We start from the raw sequence: 24,728 nt of genomic DNA, 5'->3' as shown, positions 1-24,728 counted from the left end.
CGATCCCATCTCGCGCCGCCACCCCCTCCCTTCGCCATGTCGGCCCTCGGCACCTCCTCCTCCTCCAGCGCCCCTCCTAGCAACCCCTTCGCCTCCTATTACGGGTCCGACCCCGATGAGCCCCAAGCCGCCGACATCCGCAACATCCACCTCTCCGATCACGTTCCCATCATCCTCTCCCACGCCTCCGCAAACTACTATGCCTGGAAAACCTACTTCAACCTCCTCTTCCGTGAGTACAACCTTCGTGATCATGTGGACGATCTCGCCAATTTCTTTGCCGGCGCCCACGACGCCAACTGGCTCGCCATCGACGCCACCCTTATCCGGTGGTTCTTCCTCACCGTCTCTCCGGACATCTTCCACACCGTCGTTCGCGATGGGGATGATGCCTACACGGTGTGGACCAAGATCAATGGCCTCTTCACCGACAACAAGCTTCAACGGATTGTTTTCTTGCAGCAGGAATTTTTTGGGTGTCACCAGAACGACTCCACCATCGATGCCTTCTGTCTCCGGCTCAAGACCCTCTCCGACGAGCTCAATGACGTCGGGTTCAAGGTGGGCGACGAGCTTCTCCTATCGACGCTCACTGCCGGCCTCAACGAGGACTTCGGCAACGCCGCCTCCAACCTCGCCCTCATGGCCAACCCCACTTACGAGCGAGCGGTGGCCTATCTTCGTCTTGAAGAGCGGCGGATGAAGCACCTCCGCACCCGCGCCGTCCACACCGTGCTCGCCGCCGGCCTCTCCACCGGCGCCTCTACACCACCCTCGGCGCCTCGTCCTCCGGCTGTCTCGCACCCTCCGCCAGTGCCACAGCCGCCCCAACCACCTCGCAACGGTGGCAACAGCGACAACCGCCGCCGCGGTCGCGGCGGTAACCGCCAAGGCGGAGGCAAAGGTGGCGGCGGCGGTGGTCAGGCCCCCCAGCAGCAGCCAACGCCACCCTGGGACGGTGGCTACAACCCCTGGACGGGGGTCGTGCATGCCTACAGCATGCCCGTGCCGCGGCCCCCCACCCCGGGCATCCTCGGCCCCCACCCGAGCGCCCACCAGGCGCTCCTGGCCGCGCCCTTCGGCGCCAACGGCGCCCACGGCGCCCCTCCTGTCGCGCCCTCCTACGGCGCGTACGGCACCCCCGGCGCCCCCTACTACGACCCGGCTCTTCTAGCGGCACTGCAGCAGCCGCCACCCTACTCTGGTGGTGGTGGCGATTGGATCATGGACTCCGGTGCCACCGCTCATATGTCTGCTCATCCGGGTAACCTCTCCTTCGTTCATCCAACTTCTACTCCCTCCCGCATCATCATCGGCAACGGTGTTGGTCTCCCTATCTCCCATGTCGGTTCTGCACCTTTTCCTTCTACCTCTCGACCTCTCTCTCTTAATAATGTCATTGTTTCTCCCCATCTCATTCAGAACTTAGTTTCTCTTCGCAATCTTTCTTGTGATAATTTTGTAACTATGGAATTTGACGAAGTTGGCTTTTCTGTTAAGGACGCTCGCACCAGGATGATTCTTCACCGCTGTGACAGTCCCGACGACCTCTACCCAGTTCAGTCGCCGTCATATCCGGGTGGTCCTCGCGCCTTTTCCGCAGACGTCGATCTTTGGCATGCTCGTCTCGGGCATCCTAGCACTTCTTTACTTCGTCAAATAATGAGAGGATTTTCTTTTTCATGTAATAAAACGGCCGCTCACTCATGTGAAGCCTGCTGGTTAGGCAAACATGTTCGCCTTCCCTTTAGTTCCTCTTCCACAGTTGCATCTTTTCCGTTTGAGTTAATTCATAGCGATGTATGGACATCTCTAGTACCCAGTAATTCTGGTTATCTTTATTATCTCATCATACTGGATGATTACTCTCACTTTGTGTGGACATTTCCTCTTCGTAGGAAATCTGATGTTGCCGCTACTCTCATTGCATTCTATGCTTATGTCTCCACCCAGTTCGGGCGACCCATACTCGCACTGCAGACTGACAACGGGAAAGAATTCGACAATCTCACTGTCGGTGTCAAAACCGGCGGATCTCGGGTAGGGGTCCCAAACTGTGCGTCTAGGCGGATGGTAACAGGAGACAAGGGACACGATGTTTTACCCAGGTTTGGGCCATCTTGATGGAGTTAAAACCCTATGTCCTGCTTGATTAATATTGATGATGTGTGTTACAAGAGTGGATCTACCACGAGATCAAGGAGGCTAATCCCTAGAAGCTAGCCTATGGTATGATTGTTGTCCGTCCTACGGACTAAAGCCATCCGGTTTATATAGACACCGGAGAGGGCTAGGGTTACACAGAGTCGGTTACAATGATAGGAGATCTACATATCTGTACCGCCAAGCTTGCCTTCCACGCCAAGGAAAGTCCCATCCGGACACGGGACGAAGTCTTCAATCTTGTATCTTCATAGTCTTGGAGTCCGGCCAATCATGATAGTTCGAATGTCCGGACACGCCCTAGTCCGGAACTCCCTCAGTAGCCCCTGAACCAGGCTTCAATGACGACGAGTCCGGCGCGCATATTGTCTTCGGCATTGCAAGGAGGGTTCTTCCTCCGAATTATTTATAGAAGATTGTGAACACCAGGATAGTGTCCGGCTCTGCAAAAATAAATTCCACGTACCACCGTAGAGAGAATAATATTACACAAATTCAATCTGCTGACGTATTTTGTGGCGTGACGTCACACCACTACCAAGCCTTTACTCGAATTGTTTTTATTGTACCACCTCAGCGCGTTTAGCGAAGCGGTTTCCTTGGCACGTCTTGTCGAAGCAGAGATCGTGTTCCCCTTATTCCGGGATTCCCATAAATACGGACGTGGGTAACCCAACCGCGCCCGTTGCCACGCCCCCTCCATCGAAGGCGGGTTCCAAACGGTCATGGGGATGGCTCTTGGTATTCTTCCTCTTTATAAGGAGACCAAGGCCCGTTCTTTTTCTTCAATCCTCTATCGAATCCGCCCCTCGCCCCGAGTTCCAACACCCAGGGCTCCAGATTCGGGTACCTTCGATCTTCGACAATGTCCGGCCCCGACCTACGAGGCCGGTGGATGCCCTCCTCCATCATGGAAGAGGACGTGCTAAAGCTGAGAGACGCCATGTACTTAACCTACGAGATTTCACATAGGCTGCCTGCCCGAGGGCAAGTTATTCCTACTCCCGAGCTTGGCGAGAGCGTCGTGTTCGTGTCTCACCTCCGTCGGGGTTTAGGCTTCCCGACGGATCCCTTCGTGAGGGGGCTCATGTTTTACTATGGGCTGGAATTCCACGACTTGGCTCCGGAGTCCATCCTCCACATCTCATCATTCATTGTCGTCTGCGAAGCCTTCCTCCGCACTACCCCTCACTTCAGCTTCTGTCTCAAAACCTTCAACGTGGAGCCGAAGATGATTGAGGGGCGTCAGGAAGAGTGCGGCGGGGCGGTTATAAGCAAGAGGGCCGATGCTCCATGGCCCGAGGGCTCTTTCCAGGAGGAGCTTGGCTTGTGGCAACAGGAGTGGTTCTATATCACCGCTCCCAGGGGCAGCAGGCAGAGGCCGCCGCCCGTCTTCCGCTCGGGCCCTCCACAACAGCTGACGTCATGGGTCAACAAGGGGCGTGACTGGGGGCCGTCCAAAGATGTACCCCTGTTGCAGGACCGAATTCGAGGCCTCCAAGAAAGGGAGATCAATCTGGTCGTAGTGGTACAGGTTATGTTGATCCGGCGCCTACTGCCCTGCAAACGTCGCCCCCTCCGCCTGTGGGAATTTAATCCGGAGGGGCCACGAGCTCTTCAACACTTCATGGGTTTGACACCCGCGAAGGTGTACAAACTGTTCTTCGGATCGCAAGAGATGCGTCCGGAATTGACCAAGGATGCTGGCCTAAGCTGCAATCGCCCGGATACTCAAGTAAGTAGCCCCGTCTCCGGACACATCATCCATTTATTTATCGTGGGTTTGCCTTTTAACCAGCTATCCCTTGGATAGGAGTGGATAGCGCAAGCAAAACTGATACGGTGTCCGGCCCCCCTCCCTGAGACCACGCAGGATCCCGTGTTAATCAAAATGTTGGAGGTTGCACCTTCGGAGGAGGGCGAAGGGGGGGCACAAGGGAACTACCACCTCTGCCAAGGAGGCTTTCAGTAAGGGAGGAATTGAGAGTCCCTCCTTCTAGGGGGAGAAAAGGACCGCTTCCGAAGACCCGGAGGCCAAGGCCTCAAAGCGGGGCAAGAAATCTGTACCGGAAGGTCCTGTGCCGGGAAGAGCCCCGGCCGTACTGTCTCCTCGGAGGAATCAGCCCTCTAGCGAGCCGTAAGTAAAGGGGGGATTTTGTAATAGTGGACACCCCTGCTTAATTTCTAAGGGTAACCGAAGTTTTCACCTTGTAGTTCGGATCTCAGCCCATCTCAGCACAGCTCATCTTCGGGAGACCTTCGTCCGGAGATGATGGAGAGCGAAACGCCTCCATCTGCCGCCCCGTCGTACGGGGCGGGTGACCCTGAGGTGTCGTCACGGAGGGTCTCCCCGAGTCCGGCGGGGCCGAAGAGTTCGGCACCCATTGGAGTACGGCGGGTGGAGCCGCAGGATTTGCTGAAGAGGGCGTCTATCTTAGAAGATCACCGCACATTAATGAGTATGGTGATTGAGAGGATCTCGTCCGCCGAAAGCGGGTTGTGTGAGGCCGTCGGAAGTTTGCTGACGGGGTTTGAGGTACGCAAAAAATGACATACCTTTTGACAGTTTTGCACATGAAGTGCGCCCTGTATAAATAGTAGCCCCTGAGACTTGGTATGCTGTCGAAAGCGACAGCGTGCCGAGGATCATAATCTCAGTTATAGATTGCCGCCTTTCCTATGCAGGAGGCAGAACGTTCGGTGGCCAGCCGGACTGATGGAGTTGCCGAGCTGAAGAGGCAACTCGATGTTGCGGATGCGGACATCTCGCTGGTCAATAAACGACTTGATGAGTCACAAGGTATGTGGTTGCTCCGCGGTCGCCTAGTAAGGGAGCTGACGCTCATTCCTTACAATTTGTATGATTGATGCAGATGGTGCTGCTGCTATGGAAAACCTTCGAGCAGAGCTTGCTCGGGCCAAGGAGCAAGCCAGAAAAAGCGAGGTGGCTGCCTCGAAGGCAGCGGAAGAGCTAGAAGCCGAGAAGGCTGCTCACTGCCGAAGCAGGGAGGAGATGGCCGGAATGGCCGCAAAATTAAAAGATGCTACCGACCACCAGGAGGTTCTTGAAAGAGAACGCCGAGCGGAGCAAGAGGACCTGAAGAAGGCCGACGCCGAAGCCAAGGATGCCCGTAGTGCGATGCGGGCTATGAAGGAGGAACTGCGTCAGGTCAGAGACATTGTGGCTGGAAAGCCCTTTATGCTGCGTAGGAAGTTCACGGATCCGAAGTATGCCCAGCTGGGCCGATTGTGCGGTGCGGAGGATCCTTATCTGGATTTGGCGGCGAGTGCGGCGGACGCAGTCGTGCACTTCCGAAGCTGGGAGGATCACGAAATGGAAGAGCTTTTCTGGTCTCAATTCCATAGTCCGGAGCGTCCACTTTCGTTGAGTGATCGGCTGGTTGAGTGGGCTGAGCTGAATAGATTGTCCGGACTTGCCATGATGGATGTGGTCGTTGATCTATGGCCGGAAAGGCCCAAGCCGAAGAGTTATTTTGGCTTGTTGCAGCAATTCCTTGGGGCGGTGCCGCATATCGGGGCGATGAAGCGGTCGGCATGCATAGAAGGTGCACGGATGGCTCTCGCCCGTGTTAAGACATACTGGGCGGATATGGATGCCACCGCTGTTGCATCCCGGGGTTCGGACGAAAGCCGATTCCCCACCGAGCACTATTTTGAGGAAGTCCTGCAGGGCGCTCGTTTAATAGAGTCGCAGTGCTCGAAAGATGTTATGTTTAAATGACATGTATGATTTCTGAGATCATGTTTATAATGCAATAGCTTTTTATACTTGTGCGTTCAAGTATTGAAATATCTCCTGTGCGGCCTTATGTGTATGTATAATCTGAAAGATGGCAGTCTTTGGCTTCAGCCCCCACGCACATGGTGCGGGGGTGTTTGCAAAAAGAAAAGCACCTTTTCACACTTAATCCAACGTCTTGATCCTTTTAAGGAGGTGATAGCGTAGCAAACTAGGCAACCGGACTATAATGCTTTATCACTTTCACTTAGCCATAGGAGCTCCAATGTGGGGCTACTATATAGCCCCTAGCGGCACCGCTCTTCTCCGAACTCGGGGCGCGTATGTGCCTGACCGGGAAGCGGTCCTTCGTCAAAGCGGATGAATTCTAAACATTCCAATGGTCGATCGAGTGGTTGACCAGTCTCTCGCTATATCATGACAGTCAGTTTTCGGCTTTCTCTACTGAGGTGCTCGCCCGGCCGAACCGGGGCACAATCGCAGTAGTTCTCCTGGTGCCGCGTTAGCCGATGGAGCGGAACGTAAGGCAGCAAAAGACAGGAGCCGGGAAAACCCAACATTTGACCAAAGACATAATTCGGAGCTGATGCATATAAGGCCTAACTCGAGACGCCGAACACTCCCTGAGGTGTTCGGTCTTTATGATACCGGGAAGAACAATGCCCTAAGCCCCTAGTGTCCAGGTATAGGCGGGAACTTCTGACGCGGCCGATGCCAAAACGCCAGCCTCCTCCTCGGCTATGGTAGGAAACCGGGGGATGTGTATCAACAAGAGACAGTAAGAAAGGTTTACGCAGGGTCTTAATCTGAAAAGAATCCTTGCAACGGGTCCCTGCTGCACATCTACGCCTGTGTCTCCGTTGTGCTGTATCCTGGACGGGTGTAGCACGTGCTTCATCTGTAAAAGAGAAGGACTTAGTTTCTAAAAAATATCGTGCAAAAGTTGTATTAAAATAAAGTATAATTTGGAAGATGAAGAAAGTTGAGCTTTATTGGCTCTCATCATTTATGCGTGTGGCCCCTTATAAAGGGGGTATGCGGCTGGGAAGCCCCTTGTTTATTTACGCCGGACTCGCCTAACCCTGTCTGAGGTCTGAATGACCTGTTTTTGCGGGCCTTGACCTGTAAGGTCGAATTAGTGTGTGGCTGTCAAGGAAGCCTCACGTTCTCCGTGGTCGAGGAACACTCGGAGTTACTCTTTAATGAGATTATGCCGCGTGGACCGGGCATTGTGAGTGTAAGAGACGTCTAATGTGGTATTGCGTTAAAGCGGGCGAAAGCTTTGCGTCCCAGTAGTGCTCGAGGGCCACTGTGAAATGGGGCGATATGGAGAGTGAGCTTTTCGCGACGAAGGTTGTCGGATGAACCGAACACAACCTCTAGTGGTACAGAGCCTGTATAATTGGCTTAAAGGCCTGGCGTCACTCCTTTGAAGGAAGTGCTGCTATGGCGAATTTTGGTAGGGTCTATCCCCATTCTGCGGACGGTGTCCTGGTATGGCAGGTGCCGCGCTATGTTTTCGTGTTATCACATGAAGTGAGTTCACTGTTTTGACTTCTAATGGGAAAGTCTTCTGTTTTCCGGAGTGCTGCTTTTGGGTTTCGTCACTTTCACTTGGTGTGTCGAGCCCCTTGTGTTCGGCGTTAAGTCGGCCGGACTGCTTGAAGACCCAACAATCTCTGTGGGTATGGTTTGCAGGCTTCTCGGAGGTACTATGTATTTGACATAGCCTATCCAGAATTTTGTTTAGGTTGGATAGCTCGTCACTATTGTCCTTGAGGGGCAGTGTTTTGTTGTTCGGCCGAGAGCTTTTGAATCCGGCATTGACCGCCGTACTATTTGGGCCATTTTCCTTATTCCGGCGCTGATCTTTTCTGCGTCGTGATTTCCCATTTCCATCCCTGACTTTGGATGTACTCGGGTTGCTGGTGCTGCATCTAGCCAGCCAGCTGTCTTCCCCCGCGCAAAAGCGGGTCATGAGGCTTGTTAGTGCGGCCATTGTTCTTGGTTTTTCCTGGCCGAGGTGTCTGGCGAGCCATTCGTCTCGGACGTTGTGTTTAAAGGCTGCTAAGGCTTCAGCGTCCGGACAGTCGACTATTTGGTTCTTTTTAGTGAGGAACCTGTTCCAGAATTTGCGTGCTGACTCTCCGGGCTGTTGAGTTATTTGACTTAAATCGTCTGCATCCGGAGGGCGGACATAAGTCCCCTGAAAATTTGCTCGAAACGCATCCTCAAGCTCTTCCCAACTTCCAATGGTATTTTCTGGGAGGCTTTTAAGCCAATGCCGAGCTGGCCCTTTGAGCTTGAGGGGTAGGTATTTTATGGCATGAAGATCGTCTCCTCTGGCCATATGTATGTGTAGGATATAATCCTCAATCCAGACTTCGGGGTCTGTTGTTCCGTCATATGCCTCTATGTTTACGGGTTTGAATCCCGCTGGAAATCCATGATCCAGTACCTCGTCGGTGAAACATAGTGGGTGTGCGGCGCCCCTGTATTTGGGTGTGCCATTGTCTTCAAATGCTCGGCGGGTGAGGGAGTTCCGGACTAGGGGGTGTCCGGATAGCCGAACTATCATCATCGGCCGGACTCCAAGACTGTGAAGATACAAGATTGAAGACTTCGTCCCGTGTCCGGATGGGACTTTCCTTGGCGTGGAAGGCAAGCTTGGCGATACGGATATGTAGATTTCCTACCTTTGTAACCGACTTTGTGTAACCCTAGCCCTCTCCGGTGTCTATATAAACCGGATGACTTTAGTCCATAGGACGAACAACAATCATACCATAGGCTAGCTTCTAGGGTTTAGCCTCCTTGATCTCGTGGTAGATCCACTCTTGTAACACACATCATCAATATTAATCAAGCAGGACGTAGGGTTTTACCTCCATCAAGAGGGCCCGAACCCGGGTAAAACATCGTGTCCCTTGTCTCCTGTTACCATCCGCCTAGACGCACAGTTCGGGACCCCCTACCCGAGATCCGCCGGTTTTGACACCGACAGCGGGTTATGTTGCTTCCTGGAGTCTTCTTTTTTGGCCCATAGATAGACCTGGCTGGGTCATCCTTTTTCCGAGGATCTTGATGCTGATCGTGTGCCAGCTTGTGTGCGGCGCCCCTTGTTGCTCTTGGCCTGTCATCTGGTCGTCTATCCGGCCAGGCGGCTTCTTTCTTTTTTGACTGCGGGGGCTCTAAGGCCTCCTCGTCAAATTCGGGCAACAGCTTGCGCTTCGGGTAGCTCTTTGTCTGGTGACTAGCACCATATTTATCTGCGGTGTTGAGTACTTTGCTCCATCTCATTCTGAGGCGTCCTCCGCTGTTTTGAGCTTCCGCTTTTGCTTCTTCAAACTTCTTGCAGTGGCGACGAGCCTTTTATGAAGGTTTGTATGCTCTAGTGATGTGAGATCGTCTTCGCCGGGGATGGGTTGCTTGTCCAGTTCATCATGTTCGGGTGGCTGCTTGGTGGCATGTGCGTCGTCCACTGCTTCGCCCTGCTCTAGGGCCGGGTCCGTATGGGTGCCGTTTTTATCGAGGCCGGTCTTGCGGCTGCGCTTGCATCGCCGTTTTGGTTGTTTGTTGGGGGAGTTGTCCGTCGCCACGTCCCGTTTTCCCTCATTATCGCTTCCTTTTGGTGTATCCACCATGTATACCTCGTGAGTTGGGGTGGCTTTCCAGTGCCCGGTAGGCGCTGGTTCTTGGTCGTCTCCGGCATCGTCGTCCATACCGTCGATGTCTTCGGAGTCATAGTCTAGCATGTTGGTTAGATCGTCGACAGTGGCTACTAAGTGGGTGGTGGGTGGGCTTTAAATTTCTTCGCCGTCCGCATCCCAACCGTCCTGGCCGCAGTCCGGCCAGGGCACTCCTGATAACAAGAGATACTTTAGTGAACTCAAGATGTCGCCAAAGGGTGAGTGTTGAAAGATGTCCGCTGCGGTGAACTCCATGATCGGCGCCCAATCAGATTCGATCGGAGGGGGCGTGGGAGGTTCGGAGTCCGGCAAGGAGTCCGGCACCTCGAAGTCATGGGCTTTATGAGGGACAAGGTCATTGTTCGGATCTATCGCCGTAGAGGTTGCAGCCCCCGAGGTGGTGTCTAGCCATCCGTCCTCGATCTGCGCAGCCGGCTCCGAATTGAAGATCGGAGCGGGCTCGAGTGCGGCCTCCAGGGTACTGTCTGGCTGCAGAGCTAGATCATGTCCGTCGTGACAGTGCAGCTCGCTTGGCTGTGACTCGAATCCATCGAAGATCAAGTCCCTGCGGATGTCAGCCGCCAACTTCAAACTTCCAAATCTGACCTGACGGCCAGGGGCGTAGCTTTCGATCTGCTCCAGATGGCCAAGCGAATTGGCCCGCATTGCAAAGTCGCCGAATACGAAGATCTGTCCGGGGAGAAAGGTCTCACCCTGGACTGCGTCGTTGATGATGATGGAAGAAGCCATCGAACCAATCGGTGACGACACAGAGGAACTCTCAATGAAAGCACCAATGTCGGTGTCAAAATCGGCGGATCTCGGGTAGGGGGTCCCGAACTGTGCATCTAGGCGGATGGTAACAGGAGACAAGGGACACGATGTTTTACCCAGGTTCAGGCCCTCTTGATGGAGGTAAAACCCTACGTCCTGCTTGATTAATATTGATGATGTGTGTTACAAGAGTGGATCTACCACGAGATCAAGGAGGCTAAACCCTAGAAGCTAGCCTATGGTATGATTGTTGTCCGTCCTACGGACTAAAGCCATCCGGTTTATATAGACACCGGAGAGGGCTAGGGTTACACATAGTCGGTTACAATGGTAGGAGATCTACATATCTGTACCGCCAAGCTTGCCTTCCACGCCAAGAAAAGTCCCATTCGGACACGGGACGAAGTCTTCAATCTTGTATCTTCATAGTCTTGGAGTCCGGCCGATCATGATAGTTCAGCTGTCCGGACACCCCATAGTCCGGAACTCCCTCACTCACCATCCGCCATCTTCTTTCCACCCACGGCACCGTGTTTCGTCTCACGTGTCCATACACCTCCCAGCAGAATGGCCGTGCCGAGCGCATCCTCCGCACCCTCAATGAGTGTGTGTGCACCCTTCTCTTCCATGCCCACATGCCTTCTCGTTTTTGGCCCGATGCCCTCGCCACCGCCACCCTCCTCCTCAATCTCTGGCCATGCCGTCCACGCTGGAACTACGCGCCTCACCATCTCTTATATGGTATTCCTCCCTCCTACGATGGTCTCCGTATTTTCGGTTGCCGTTGCTACCCCAACACCACCGCCACCACCACTCATAAACTCGCTCCTCGTTCCGTTCCATGTGTCTTCCTTGGTTACCCGGCCAACACTAAGGGTTATCGCTGCTACGACCCTGTGTCTCACCGTGTCATCACGTCACGACACGTGTACTTTGATGAGCTTGTGTTTCCTTTTGCACAGGAACAGGTGGTGCCGTCTTCCCCTCCCGCGGCGGGCTCTCCTCCGCGCCGCCGCCAGCTGCCAGCCTTGGGTGCTCCGGCAACCCCGCCCGCGGCTCCCTCCTTCGGATCGGGGCCCTCCGCGGCTCCCTCTTCCGGCTCGACGCCCTTGTCGCCTCGAGCCCCGCCGACGCCGCCTACGTCGCCCGCCATGCATGCTGGGCCGGCTGATGGGCCGCATGTTGGGCCGCCGGCTGGGTCGGCCTCTCCTGGCGCCGCCTCCCCTGGTGCGGCCTCCACGGGCGAGGCCTCGACCCCGCCTCGGTCGCCTGCCTCGCCAGCCCTGTCGGCTGGCTCCCCCGACGCCGCGGCCTCGACCCCGCCTTGGTCGCCCGCCTCGCCAGCCCCGTCTGCTAGCTTCACCGACGACGCGGAGGCCACTGCCTCTCCAGTGGACGCCGTGGATGCCACGGCCTCACCGCCACCCACGGCTGCTCTGACAGCCGGGCCCGTCACCCGCTCGCGCACCGGGGTTTTTCGCCAGAGTTCCCGCTATGCGGACAACTACGGCTGCACCGCCTCGACGTCCGCTCCTTCCCCGCTGCAGTCCTCGGTCCGGGCCGCTCTCCAGGACCCTCTCTGGATGGCCGCCATGCAGGAGGAGTTCGACGCTTTGCAGCGGAACCGGACTTGGTAGATTGTTCCCCGTCCCCGGCACGCTAACGTGATCACCGGGAAGTGGGTCTTCAAACACAAGCTTCGTCCCGACGGCACTCTGGATCGCTACAAGGCGCGTTGGGTTGTTCGTGGTTTCCGGCAACGCGCCGGTGTGGACTTCACCGACACTTCCGCCCCGGTTGTTAAGCCCGGGACGATCCGCACTGTTTTACAGTTAGCGGTCTCTCGTGCCTGGCCAGTTCATCAGATGGATGTCTCCAACGCTTTTCTGCATGGTCATCTTGAGGAGCAGGTCTTCTGTCAGTAGCCCACGGGGTTTGTTGACCCAGCGTGTCCTGATCATGTGTGTCTGCTCTCACGCTCATTGTATGGGCTCAAGCAGGCTCCTCGTGCCTAGTATCAACGCATCGCAGCGTTTCTTCACCAACTCGGCTTCCGCTCTACACGCTCCGATGCTTCGCTATTTGTTTATCACCAGGGCACCGACATGGCGTACTTGCTGCTCTATGTTGACGACGTCATCCTGACGGCATGCACTTCTGAGCTTCTTCGCCGGCTTACTGATCCTCTCCGTGCTGAGTTTGCCATCAAGGACTTGGGTCCGTTGCACTACTTCCTCGGTGTTGAGGTGGTGCGTCGTCCTGATGGTTTCTTTCTTCATCAACGGAAGTACGCTCATGAGCTCCTTGACCGTGCTGGTATGCTTAACTGCAAACCGTCCGCCACTCCTGTCGACACGAAGGCCAAGCTCTCTGCTACTGATGGTACTCCTGCTCCAGATGCTGGCTTCTACCGGTCCATTGTTGGTGCTCTCCAGTACCTCACTCTCACTCGGCCGGAGCTTCAGTACGCAGTTCAGCAGGTCTGCCTGCATATGCATGCTCCTCGAGATGTTCACTGGACTGCCGTTAAGCGGATTCTCCGTTACATCCATGGTGCTATGGATCTCGGTCTTACTCTGCGCGCTTCCACTGCCACTGATCTGGTCGCCTACTCCGACGCCGACTGGGCTGGTTGCCCGGACACTCGTCGTTCTACTTCGGGTTACTGCATCTTCCTTGGACCATCCCTGGTATCGTGGTCGTCCAAGCGGCAGCCCACCGTCTCGCGGTCTAGCGCCGAAGCTGAGTACCATGCTGTGGCCAACGTTGTTGCTGAGTGCTCCTGGCTTCGTCAGCTTCTTCACGAGCTCTCGTGTCCTGTTGAGAAGGCCAGGGTCGTCTACTGCGACAACGTCTCCGCCGTCTACCTCTCCGCCAACCCGGTTCATCATCGTCGCACCAAGCACATTGAGCTTGATATCCATTTTGTTCGGGATCAGGTGGCTCTTGGCCATGTCCGTGTTCTGCATGTTCCCACCTCCCAACAATTTGCCGACATCATGACCAAAGGCTTGCCCACGACGTCTTTCGAGGAATTCCGGTCCAGTCTATGCGTCAGCAACGGTGTTGCTTCGACTGCGGGGGGGTGTTGAGATATGTATTTAGCACATGTATTCTTGTACTCCAAGTCTCCTCCTTGTGTATAGTTGAGGATATGACTTGCCCTATGTACTATATATACTTGTGCATATGCACCTATCAATACATTGAGAGTTGCATCCTATTCCTCTACATCGTGGATTTCCTCTTTTGTTCTCCTTGTGTTTCCCCCATTTCTTCGTGTTCATCCTCGAGCTCACCTCCAATTCATGATCAGGCTACCCTTATAGTTCACCCCATATCACAAGTTTCATTGGGCTTTCGGCTAATGAGAAGCCTGGGGCTCAACAAGTATTCTTTGAGCGCGTTGAAGACATATTGAGTCTCATCCGTCTGTTTAGATTTGTTGGCACTCTAGGGGGTCTTAAAGAAATGGAGTTATTTCTTAGCGGAGCGGGAAACCAGGGTAGCCATCCTCCCAGCCAGGCATTATACGTCTTTGATGGAGCTTGGGGGGCCCATTTCGAGATGGTGTGGATTTGCTTCGATCTCACGTTGGGTACTCCTCGAAGGTTCTCTGTTTAGAAGAAGGGTCACATTTATATTCACACAACACAACAAGTTACATTGCACATGCCTTCTCTTTGGAGCAATCCAAGAGATAAGACACCAATAAGATTTACAAGAACCCCCTCCCCCAAAGAAATTTTGCAAAAGAGTCCTTCTAGGTCCATACAACCACCAACACCATGGCTATTTTTTTACTTTCACCCTTTGCTAAGCGCCCGTCAAAAAGAAGAGAATGTCGTAGCAGCAAAGCTATACCATGAGCCTCGAGACATACGGCGTGCGAGCAACGACACTTTTGCCGATGTGGGTCATTGGCCGGAGAGAATCTCCGCATCACTTGGATCGCAGCTCTAGTGTCCTCCAATAGTGGCGCCGACGAGGGGTTTCAGAACCGCCAACCATTTTTCCACCGTCAAATCTCTCAGCGATCCGCCTCCCGGAAGAGGCGCCGGTCATCTCCGACGCAAAAACATCAACTCCACAACAAAAGGAAGGGGGCCTGCGGCCTCGTCGACACTGGAAGAAAGAACGGTTCCCCCTGTCACTGCTCCGGAGCGGGGGAGGGGAAACCGTTCACTTTATATACCCTTGAAAAAACCGCTCGCTTTGAGGGTCCTCATCGGGTCGAGCATGGGCATGGTGCTGGTTTTCTGCATGGGGCTGGCCGCATGCGCCTCACGTGCCACCCTCGCGCGCAGACCCTATCCATCTGTCACGTCACGTTTCCTGCCACGGTAACAACAAGGCCAGGTGGCGGGCCCGGCCAGTCACCACGGGACCCACACGCCACACCCTCCTAGACACCTGCTCCCTGCCCCCAGCCTTCACTCGCGGAACACTCTGCTCTCCACAGTGCGGTGCCAGCCACGGCCGGCCACCGACCGATCCCACCCACCTCGCCATTCCTCGCACCGCAGGCCGGTGGCCAGCGACGGCGAGCGAGCCCTCCCACCAATGACCACCCCTTCTGGCTCGGGCCCTCGCCGCTCCGCGCAAGCGCATGCCCGCTGCCAGCGGCCGGACGACGAGGCGCCCCCGCCCCGGCCCCCGTCGCCCCTTCGCCCGACGCCACTGGCCCCTCCAACTTCCCTCCTTCACGGAGAAAGAGCAAGGCTTCTCCTTCCCGGCGGTCCGTTCACGCCAGGTTCGCCCCTGCTTCCTTTGTCCCGCGTGAACTGTGAGTTTTGTCATGTGCTGAAATTCGTAGCGTTGGTGACAAGATTGCTTTTATATGGTCTATTATATCAACAAAATTGCATTTGTTCTGTCAAACTGTGTTTCATGTTCTGTGGTACTAGTCATTTGTCATCGACTCTGTGTCTAATTTAGCGATGTTGTCGGCGGAGAGAGCAAGATTCAATGGAGCAGACGAGGGAGGGTCTTTGCACCGGCTATCTGGAGCAGTTGTAGATGTCGCGGGGTTTGGGGGGCAATGGGATAGTGGCAGAGATAGCTGACACGACGAGCGAGGTCGGCAATCTTTTTTTTTGAGAAATTGTTCATTCAAATCACGAATCAGTACAGAGTAGGTGACCCTTACAAGCACACTGAAACGCAAAAACAAAGGACCATGAACACCTAGAGTATCCTAAGACAACCATAACACAAGAAGATCTCCGGAGCCCTGTGTCATCATTCCTAAATCTTGAGAGAAGACCCCTGCAGCAGAAGGATCTGCAACCAGTCGCAAACAGGTCATCATCTTCGACCATGGTACAATTGCCGCCACACTGCTTCCTCCTTTCTTGACACCAGCGCTAAGAGGGCATGGACATCAATCCAACACACATGCAACAGCCATCACCATCTTTGTCTTTGATTACCGCGAAAAGTGTCTCTTCCGGAAGGAAGAGAACTCGAGTCATCCGACCGGTCCAGCACCGTGGCCGGGCCATCCGCCCGGGCAAAGCAGGATCTCCCACCAGCTTCAGCGCAGAGGAAGGAGAAGAACAACATCAACAAATCGTACCAACAAGGAAGAAGAACGGTCTTCGTCTCCGTACCTCCATCGCCCATCCGAGGATCCAAACGGCCAGTGCCGATGGACCTCCAACCACCATAGCCCGCGACCTCGACGAGATCCGGGGATCCCCAACACCGCTGGCTCCTAGACGAAGGCAAAAGCCTCGCCTGACTGCGAACGAAGCCCGGAGAAATTTATTCCAACGCGACACCACCGCAACGGCCTCGGAAGCGTCAACCTCAACCCTAACCCTACCACACACCCACCTAGTGAACAGACCCGAGGTTCCCCCTCCCTCCCGCCGCCGGAGTGGCCGACGGAGAGAGAGGGAACCGGCGGCGTCACCGGCGGCATGCAAGGGACCCCTAGTCGCCTCCTTGATCACCTCGAGCGATCCAACTTTTCCGGGCGTGCGGTTGGCTTTTTTTCTCTCGCCGCGAGGTCGGCAATCTTGGGGCAGCGCTCGCCAGTGGGATGCCAGATGGGTGGGGTGGGTCTGGGAAGCGAGATTAACTCGGACGTAATAAGTTGGTTGGGACGGGGCCAATGAGATTTTCTCGGATCATATTTATTTGGGATTTTATTGGATCAGATTTATTCGAGCAGTTCGCTTCGGGACTAGAAAAACATCAACGGCACAGGACGCGTCTGGAAAAGTGCTCCTACCAGACTACTGAATATAAGTGTTTCCCTCTTTTATACTACTCCCTCCGATTCAAAATAAATGTTATGGTCGAGAGTGGTATATATAGTATCAAAAATAGAACTAAGTCATATGATTTTCGTCATCATCATTAATTAATGGGCGACACTACGGGTCAGCCGGCGATCCGCTACCTCCACAGACATTTGATCCGCGGCTATTTAGCAGCTTGTCCCTTCTTTGCAACAGACCCTTTATTGCAGAAATATTTGCAACGGAGTTATTTTTTTTCCGTCTTAACATTTTTGAAACATGAGTGTTGCTGCGGAAGGGCTTCTGCAACACAACTGATGTTGCAAAAAAAAAACCATCTTAACTTTTTTGCAACATGGATGTTGTTGCAGAAAGACTTGTGCAACATAGATGATGTTGCAGAAAAATTGCCTAGGTGAAAGAGGCACGCGTCAAGTGATGTACGCCCTGGCCAGCTAATTAGAAATTATGCATTGTCTGATCAAACTGGTATCTGTTGACGCTCAAAAATGGCATGATCGCAAAGAGTGACTCGAGTCTGTAATGGAATGAGGTTAAAATTATGAGTTCATGTCACCATTTGATGGCCCTCGTCAAGATGATCGAACTAAATATGAAGATGGACCAAAACGGAGCTCAAGTGCAAAAGATATGACAACTTCGGAGATACCCGTGTTGACACCAGATTGAAGAATGGCATGAAACCTAATTAAGACAGCTTCGGATGGAAAAATTTACAACTGCAAAGTTGTGCGTCTCGTCGAAACGGTGGATTTTGATACACAAATCGTCTTAATACGAGGTCGTATGCAACCTGTGGAGGCAAAACAAGGTCAGAAACAAAAGCTGCAGAGTCATTTCGGACCGACCGAGTTTATTTGATCAGTGAGACCAAGTTGGTCCAAAAATTTATCAGAGAGTTGGCAATGTTGACTCGGTAGGACCGAAATGAATCAATCGGTGAGACCGAGTTGGTCCGAGAAATTACCAAAGATTCCTGTCCGAGTTAGGTTAGGGGTTTTGATGTTTTGGAGGGAATTTTTAGTCCTTTTCTTGTACGGGAAGTCCAGCCGCCTCATAAATAGATGAGAGGTGACGGCCGATTGAACAACACACTATCGATCTATCAATATATCACTTTTTACCTTTATCTTTATCTCTCTCCTTTGTTCTTCTTCTTCCTCGTTCTTCGTTCGTTCTTCTTCATTGCAGGGCGGCGAACCTCGAGGCCCTAGGGGCGATTAGGTCGACCTAGGGCAGCCCATAGCCGCCGCGCGCCCTGACGGGGTCCCTCCCGGGCGTGTGGGGTTTCGGGTCCTCAAAAGCGCCCGCCGGATTGTCTTGTGTACCGCGCTTCTGGCGGGTCTCCTTCGACGTGAGCTGCGGTGCATCACCCCCGGCGTCGAGGGTACACGGTGACGTGTTCGTGTGCAAACACACTTTTTGGCGACTCCACCGGGGACAAAGCTTTGAACGGTCTCCGGCCCGTTCTTGCTATGAAGAGATCGTCATCTAGGGTTAGCAATCTACAAAGGTAATATGAATACCCAATTCAAATATGTTGATGCAAATAATGCATATGTTGTTGCTAGATCATCTAATGAGCATAATGTATCGGCTAGCCCTAGCTTTATCAGTCATGCATCTAATTATGTGCAAGAGCCGATGCAACAAAATATTCATGCTTCTACCTCATATAATTTTAGCAACATGCAATATATGTATTCCAACTCCCATGCATCGGCAACCCCAGAAATCCATATGCCGATGAACAACATGATGAGTTTGGTTAATCAAGTTGAAACACCTTACATAGGAACTTCCGATAGTATACAACAAAGTCTTTCACCTTTTTATTCATCGGCAACTAACTTGCAATGTGTTAATCCAAACATGCCGATGGATAGGGGAATTGGCCATGCTACTACTAGTTATCCGGCCAATTACCCTCAAACATCATATGCTACACCTCATGCTACTAATGTTTTGGCACCATATGCAACTATAGGTATTCATAATTAGGCTTCGCACCTTCACGCTAATAGCCGAATAAGAAAAAATTCTATAGGATCACATGTGTCTTCACCTAGTATCATAGCATACAATGTTTTCCCCGCACAATTACAGAATTTTGGCAACATCTCATTATCGAAAGAGTCTAAAAGTGTCGGGGGGCAACTCTATCCAGATTGGGTCATTAAGAAAAATCTTACATCATTTTGGGACAAATGCAATGTTGTTCTACATGAATTAATAAAAGAGGGAAAGCCTATTACTTCTGGTGCAATCCAAGCTAGATTATGTCAAAATGAGACAGCATTGGGTGTGGATAGAGTTATAAATAAAAGTAGTGATTCGCATAACAAAGTTAATTCGGCTATTGAAAAGACCGAATCACATATTATGTATGCCGAATCTGTTCTAGAAAAACAGGACGACAAGGTGTTGGGGAGCTATTCAAAAAAGGAACAAGATATCGTTCAAGTAACGCAACCATCATGCTCTCCCAACGTGTTTGAAAATGTATGTCTAGCAAGTGATTTACCTATCTTCCGATTTGGTCACAACTTTATTGTTGATGCTTCTATAAGAGAAATTCTCATAAGTAATTTTGAAAGACCAATGACGAAGGGAAATTTACTTGTTAGCAATAAAACTATTATAGAACATATCGGTCAATCTATTGTGCCATTTATAAAGACCGATAGTGACCTATTATTGCAGGCAAAGTTTTCCCGATTGCTTTATCAAAATTTCATATCTAATTGGGTAGCTTTGCTTGTTTCTTACTTGGCTTGCACTTGGTCTCAATTGAGACATGTGTATTCTAACTATTTTTGTTTCGGAAATTTAAAGCCAAGGTCAAATTCTTTTGAGAAATCCGATGCTAATTTTATATTGTATCCAAAGACATCGGAGATGAAGTGCAAAACACAATGCATAGCCGAATGGGGAGATTCTAAATCTGAACCATTCGTTTGCTTACCTCCAAAGTCGTTCGCACACCAAGATCGGCTAGAAAACAAAAGATATACCTTCGATTCAAACATGTGTGATCAAATCTTTGATTTGTTGTTAAAAAATAATTACATTAGAATTCTTGATCACCATGCCAAGCCATCTATCCAAGGACGAATGTATTGTAAGTTGCATGATTCGTTCAAGCATAGTATTAAGGATTGCAACATGTTTCGTCAAATAGTTAAGTCGGCCATTGGTAAAGGACGATTGAAATTTGTTGAGACACCAAGAGATGACGAGTCTATTCCAATTGGTCCCGATGGCAAAAGGCTTTTGCATCGGCTGCTTCAAGCCGATCCATTTAAAGAGAAGGTAAAAACTACAGATGATGGGATCAAGGTTTCAAGTAAATTAGTTGTTCAAGATCACAATGAAAATATTCTTGAAGGCATGAGTTCTATCGAAGATACGATGAAGACGCCAAGGACTGGGGGGCAACAAGAAAATCCAAAGATCGATGCAAGTCAATACAAAGTAGATAAAGGCTGCAATAAGCACAAGTGCAAGAAATCCAAGGTCACTTTTGCACAATTATTAGATAAATATCAAAAGAAGAGTGAAGAGAAGAATGCTTATCGGCCAAATCATCCAAAGAAACCAAGATCACCCCCAAGGCACAAATATGAGGATTGGTATTGGCAAAGTGATAATTTTAATGCAACATATTCATATCCTTGTTTTGGGCCGCCAATGCCAATGTCGTGGATGCCTCCCTATGCTCATATAGATACATATTCATCATGGGACAGGTATGATACAAGGGAACATTCTCCATCTTATTCTAGACCATCTCACCAATACTATGCAGCTCCAAGAAGAACAATATTTGAACAATCACGCGTCAAAGACCGTTTCAATCATAAGAAATCGGTCCAGAGCTCAAGGAAAAAGAAAGAGGTGGTAAAGCAAGTTTACCGCGTGAAAAGAGATGGTCGTAAGTGTGCTACTTCAGATTTGATCTCAAATAACAAAGAGTCAATTAAAGTGTTGACATTGGCTACAAAAGGCAAAGAAGTGAAGCAATCAATTGATAAAAATCAGAGTGCCAAATCTGAAGAAAAGAAGTTGAGAGTGCAGAAGGTAAAACAAGAATTGACACTGCTTCAAACAAAATCACAGCCGGGGTGCCCACTCGGCTTATCATATTGGCAAAAGAAGAAATTACAAAAACTTAGTGCACAAGTACTTGAAAATAGGAACATGGCATGGGTTCACAAAGGAAGTGCTCAAAATAAGAATTATGTGCAAGCTTCCATTACAATAAGTGCGGCAAAGGTGAAGAATGAAAAGATTAAAAACTATGAAGGACCAAGCCTAAGGTATCAGCATCTTCGATCTACACATTATCCATATTCTTCGACTATGCCATTAACGTTTAAGCCATGGAATTCATCATCAGGTATGATTGGTAACCATCAATGGGCTTATTTTAATCCATGGATACAATATAATTTCTTGAATCATGAAAGGGTATTACCAAATCATTATATGTTCGATTAGCTTCACTTTTGTTGCTAATCTCAATGGCCGATATATACTTATCGTCCAAAGCATGTACAAAATGGCCGATGGAGTGTTGACACCGCGCTTAGAACAAACCCCGTGCAAGTTATTTTTCGGCATACTACCTTTGCCGAAAAATAGGGGGGCATGTGTTGACGCTCAAAAATGACATGATCGCAAAGAGTGACTCGAGTCTGTAATGGAATGAGGTTAAAATTATGAGTTCATGTCACCATTTGATGGCCCTCGTCAAGATGATCAAAATAAATATGAAGATGGACCAAAACGGAGCTCAAGTGCAAAAGGTATGACAATTTCGGAGATACCCGTGTTGACACCAGATTGAAGAATGGCATGAAACCTAATTAAGACATCCTCGGATGGAAAAAGTTACAACTGCAAAGTTGTGCGTCTCGTTGAAACGGTGGATTTTGATATACAAATCGTCTTAATCCGAGGTCGTGTGCAACCTGTGGAGGCAAAACAAGGCCAGAAACAAAAGCTGCAGAGTCATTTCGGACCGACCGAGTTTATTTGATCGGTGAGACCGAGTTGGTCCGAAAATATATGAGAGAGTTGGCAATGTTGACTCGGTAGGACCGAAATGAATCAATCGGTGAGACCGAGTTAGTCTGAGAAATTACCAAAGATTCCTGTCCGAGTTAGGTTAGGGGTTTTGATGTTTTGGACGGAATTTTTAGTCCTTTTCTTGTACGGGAAGTCCAGCCGCCTCATAAATAGATGAGAGGTGACGGCCGATTGAACAACACACAATCGATCTATCAATATATCACTTTTTACCTTTATCTTTATCTCTCTCCCTTGCGTTCGTTCTTCTTCATTGCAGGGCGGCGAACCTCGAGGCCCTAGGGGCGATTAGGTCGACCTAGGGTAGCCCATAGCCGCCGCGCGCCCTGATGGGGTCCCTCCCGGGCGTGTGGGGTTTCGCGTCCTCAAAAACGCCTGCCGGATTGTCTTGCGTACCGCGCTTCCGGCGGGTCTCCTTCGACGTGAGCTGCGGTGCATCACCCCCGGCGTCGAGGGTACACGGTGACGTGTTCGTGTGCGAACAGTATCTAATGGCCGCGCATGCGAGATAACTCAACGCATGACCGGCCGGTTGATTGTAACCATTTCTCTTAATTAAAAGAGCGATACACGTACTCCCTCGGCTTTTTCTACTCTGCGTATATATTAAAAAATATTAACATCTATAATACCAAATATATATACTATAAAACTACATTTCATAATGAGTCTAACAATATTGATTTGACATTGTGAATGTTGATACTTTTTTCTATAAGTTTGGTCAAAATAAATATACTTTGACTTCGGACAAAACTTATATGCAGACTAAAAAGACTGGAGGGAGTATCTTTTTTTTCTTTTTGCGGGTGAAACGAGCATTCATTAGTTAAGTAATGTTTGTACACGAACATAAATCATCAGGCCCACCTTGCAGCCAAACAATCATACGTTGGCTACTACGTCCTCTTTAAGCCATGCAATGCGTGGCCTTGTTGGCCGTGCATCGGACGTGGGCAAATACATGCCGCCGTACTTCATGCAAGAGGCTCTTCGTCTCCTCGATAAACCCGGCCAACGAAGACCTGTTAACTCTGTTGTCCGTCAAAGCTTCCACTCCTTTACAGTCTAGTTCAACAATGATGGGTTTCTCTGTACGCTGCAGCGCCAGGGACATACCCTCGAGACATGCTGCTATCTCCGCCTCCATTGGTGTGTGGCATGATCGAAGAACCAGACACGAGGAGAAGATGATGGCTCCCGTGTCTTCCCTCAAGACCATGCCCGCATCTCCAGTACACTCGCCAGGGATATGTTACCCATCAACATTTAGTTTCACCCAGCCAGGTGGTGGTTTTACCCATGTAGATACGGGAGTAACACTAGACTGAACCTTTGATCGCCTCACCAGTTGTGGCACCTTGTGAACCACCATATTCCCTTTCACCAAGTCTCCTTGTGGTTGATGTTTGATGCATAAGAGGGATTTGATGTAGCTGTTCAGAAATCTCCTCGAACTATCGATTGATGGTGCCGGTTTGTGATGTATGACTTTGCTCCGAGCCTCCGACAGTGCCAAGCTCGCCAAAAGGTCATCAGAATGACCAAGCGCTGCAATTCCGGCTGTTATTGAGGAGATGTAGAAGCCATTCTTCGCCGGTGTTGGACACCATCCACAGGTCCGGAAGAGGCCACGACTCCTTCATAGCATCCCATAGGGCGCACGCCATAGGGCACCTGCACACGGCGTGAAAGGTATCTGAATGGAAAAGGAAAGAAATGAAAGTCACTGATATTCCGTATCCATATTTAAGTGAACAGAATCGCCCGCTAATAACGCGATCCAGCAACCTCGCTATCCGGATAATATCTCTCCCATAACTAAAATCTTTCAGATTAATTACTTCCCATGGTAAAAAAAATACATGCCATATATGTCCGTGGTTATATGTTACGGATCCAACGGGCAGTCACTCAGTTATACAGATCCGCAGATCGCACGAGACTTCCCCGAAACCCTAAAAACCCCTCTGGCGGCGGCGATTAGGGCTTCGAAGTGGAACTGCGGCGGCCGCTAGTTTCCACACCGGCGGGCCACGCTCGAGATCCCGGCGCGGAGATGGCCTCATCCTCCCAGGGCGCGGGCACGGGAAAGACGCCGGAGTCACCCAGGGCGGTGAGAGCACGTCTAGAGGAGGCTCTGGGCAAGATGAGAATCACAGATGAAGAGGCAACTCCATTGATCATCGATGATAGAGAGGACGATAAACCAATGAGATGGCTCATCGCCGGCAAGGTACTACACCGGAATTTGCTCCATACCAACACCATAGCTGGCGCTCTTCGGCCTGCATGGGGCAATCCTCGAGGTCTACAATTTAGATTGATGGGGGAGAACATGTTCGTGGCAGAGTTTGAGAATCAAAGGGATCGTGAACGCATCTGGCAGGGATCGCCATGGCACATGAGCAAGAACGCTGTAATTCTGGCGGACTTTGAAGATTGCATGCGGCCCGACGAAGTCAAGTTTGAGCGGCTCCATCTGTGGGCTAGGGTTCCAAATCTCCCATACAACATGCGTGATGATACATGGGGGAAACTGATCGCGCAGCAGATCGATAAGGATGCCACTTCAATTCAGTTTGATCATGTGGGTGGCCTCTTGCGAGCGCGGGTATCCATTGATGTCAGCAAACCTCTTAGGAGGTGGATTTTGATAGACTCGGCAAAGAGGAAGAAGGTTGATCTCTACGATATACAGTACGAGCAAGTTCCTCACTTTTGCTTTTCCTGTGGTCGTCTGGGCCACTCTGAGATCATGTGCCCTACACCGGGTCCTCGTGATGAAAAAGGAAATCTCCCTTTTGGACCAAAGTTGAGGGCATTGGAACAACGGGGGAAGGCTACGTCGGCAGAAAACTCAAGTCATGAGCAGCATACTGAGCCGAGCAGCCACCGCGAGTCCAAGAATTCTTCCAACGCTGGCAAAGGCGAGGAGGTGACCTCCCCTGCAAAGGAACGTGCAAACATCAAGAGGAAGGG

This window comes from Triticum dicoccoides, chromosome 2B (genome assembly GCF_002162155.2).
Source record: "Triticum dicoccoides isolate Atlit2015 ecotype Zavitan chromosome 2B, WEW_v2.0, whole genome shotgun sequence".
NCBI lineage: Eukaryota > Viridiplantae > Streptophyta > Magnoliopsida > Poales > Poaceae > Triticum > Triticum dicoccoides.
Note: the sequence above shows the minus strand (reverse complement) of the source record.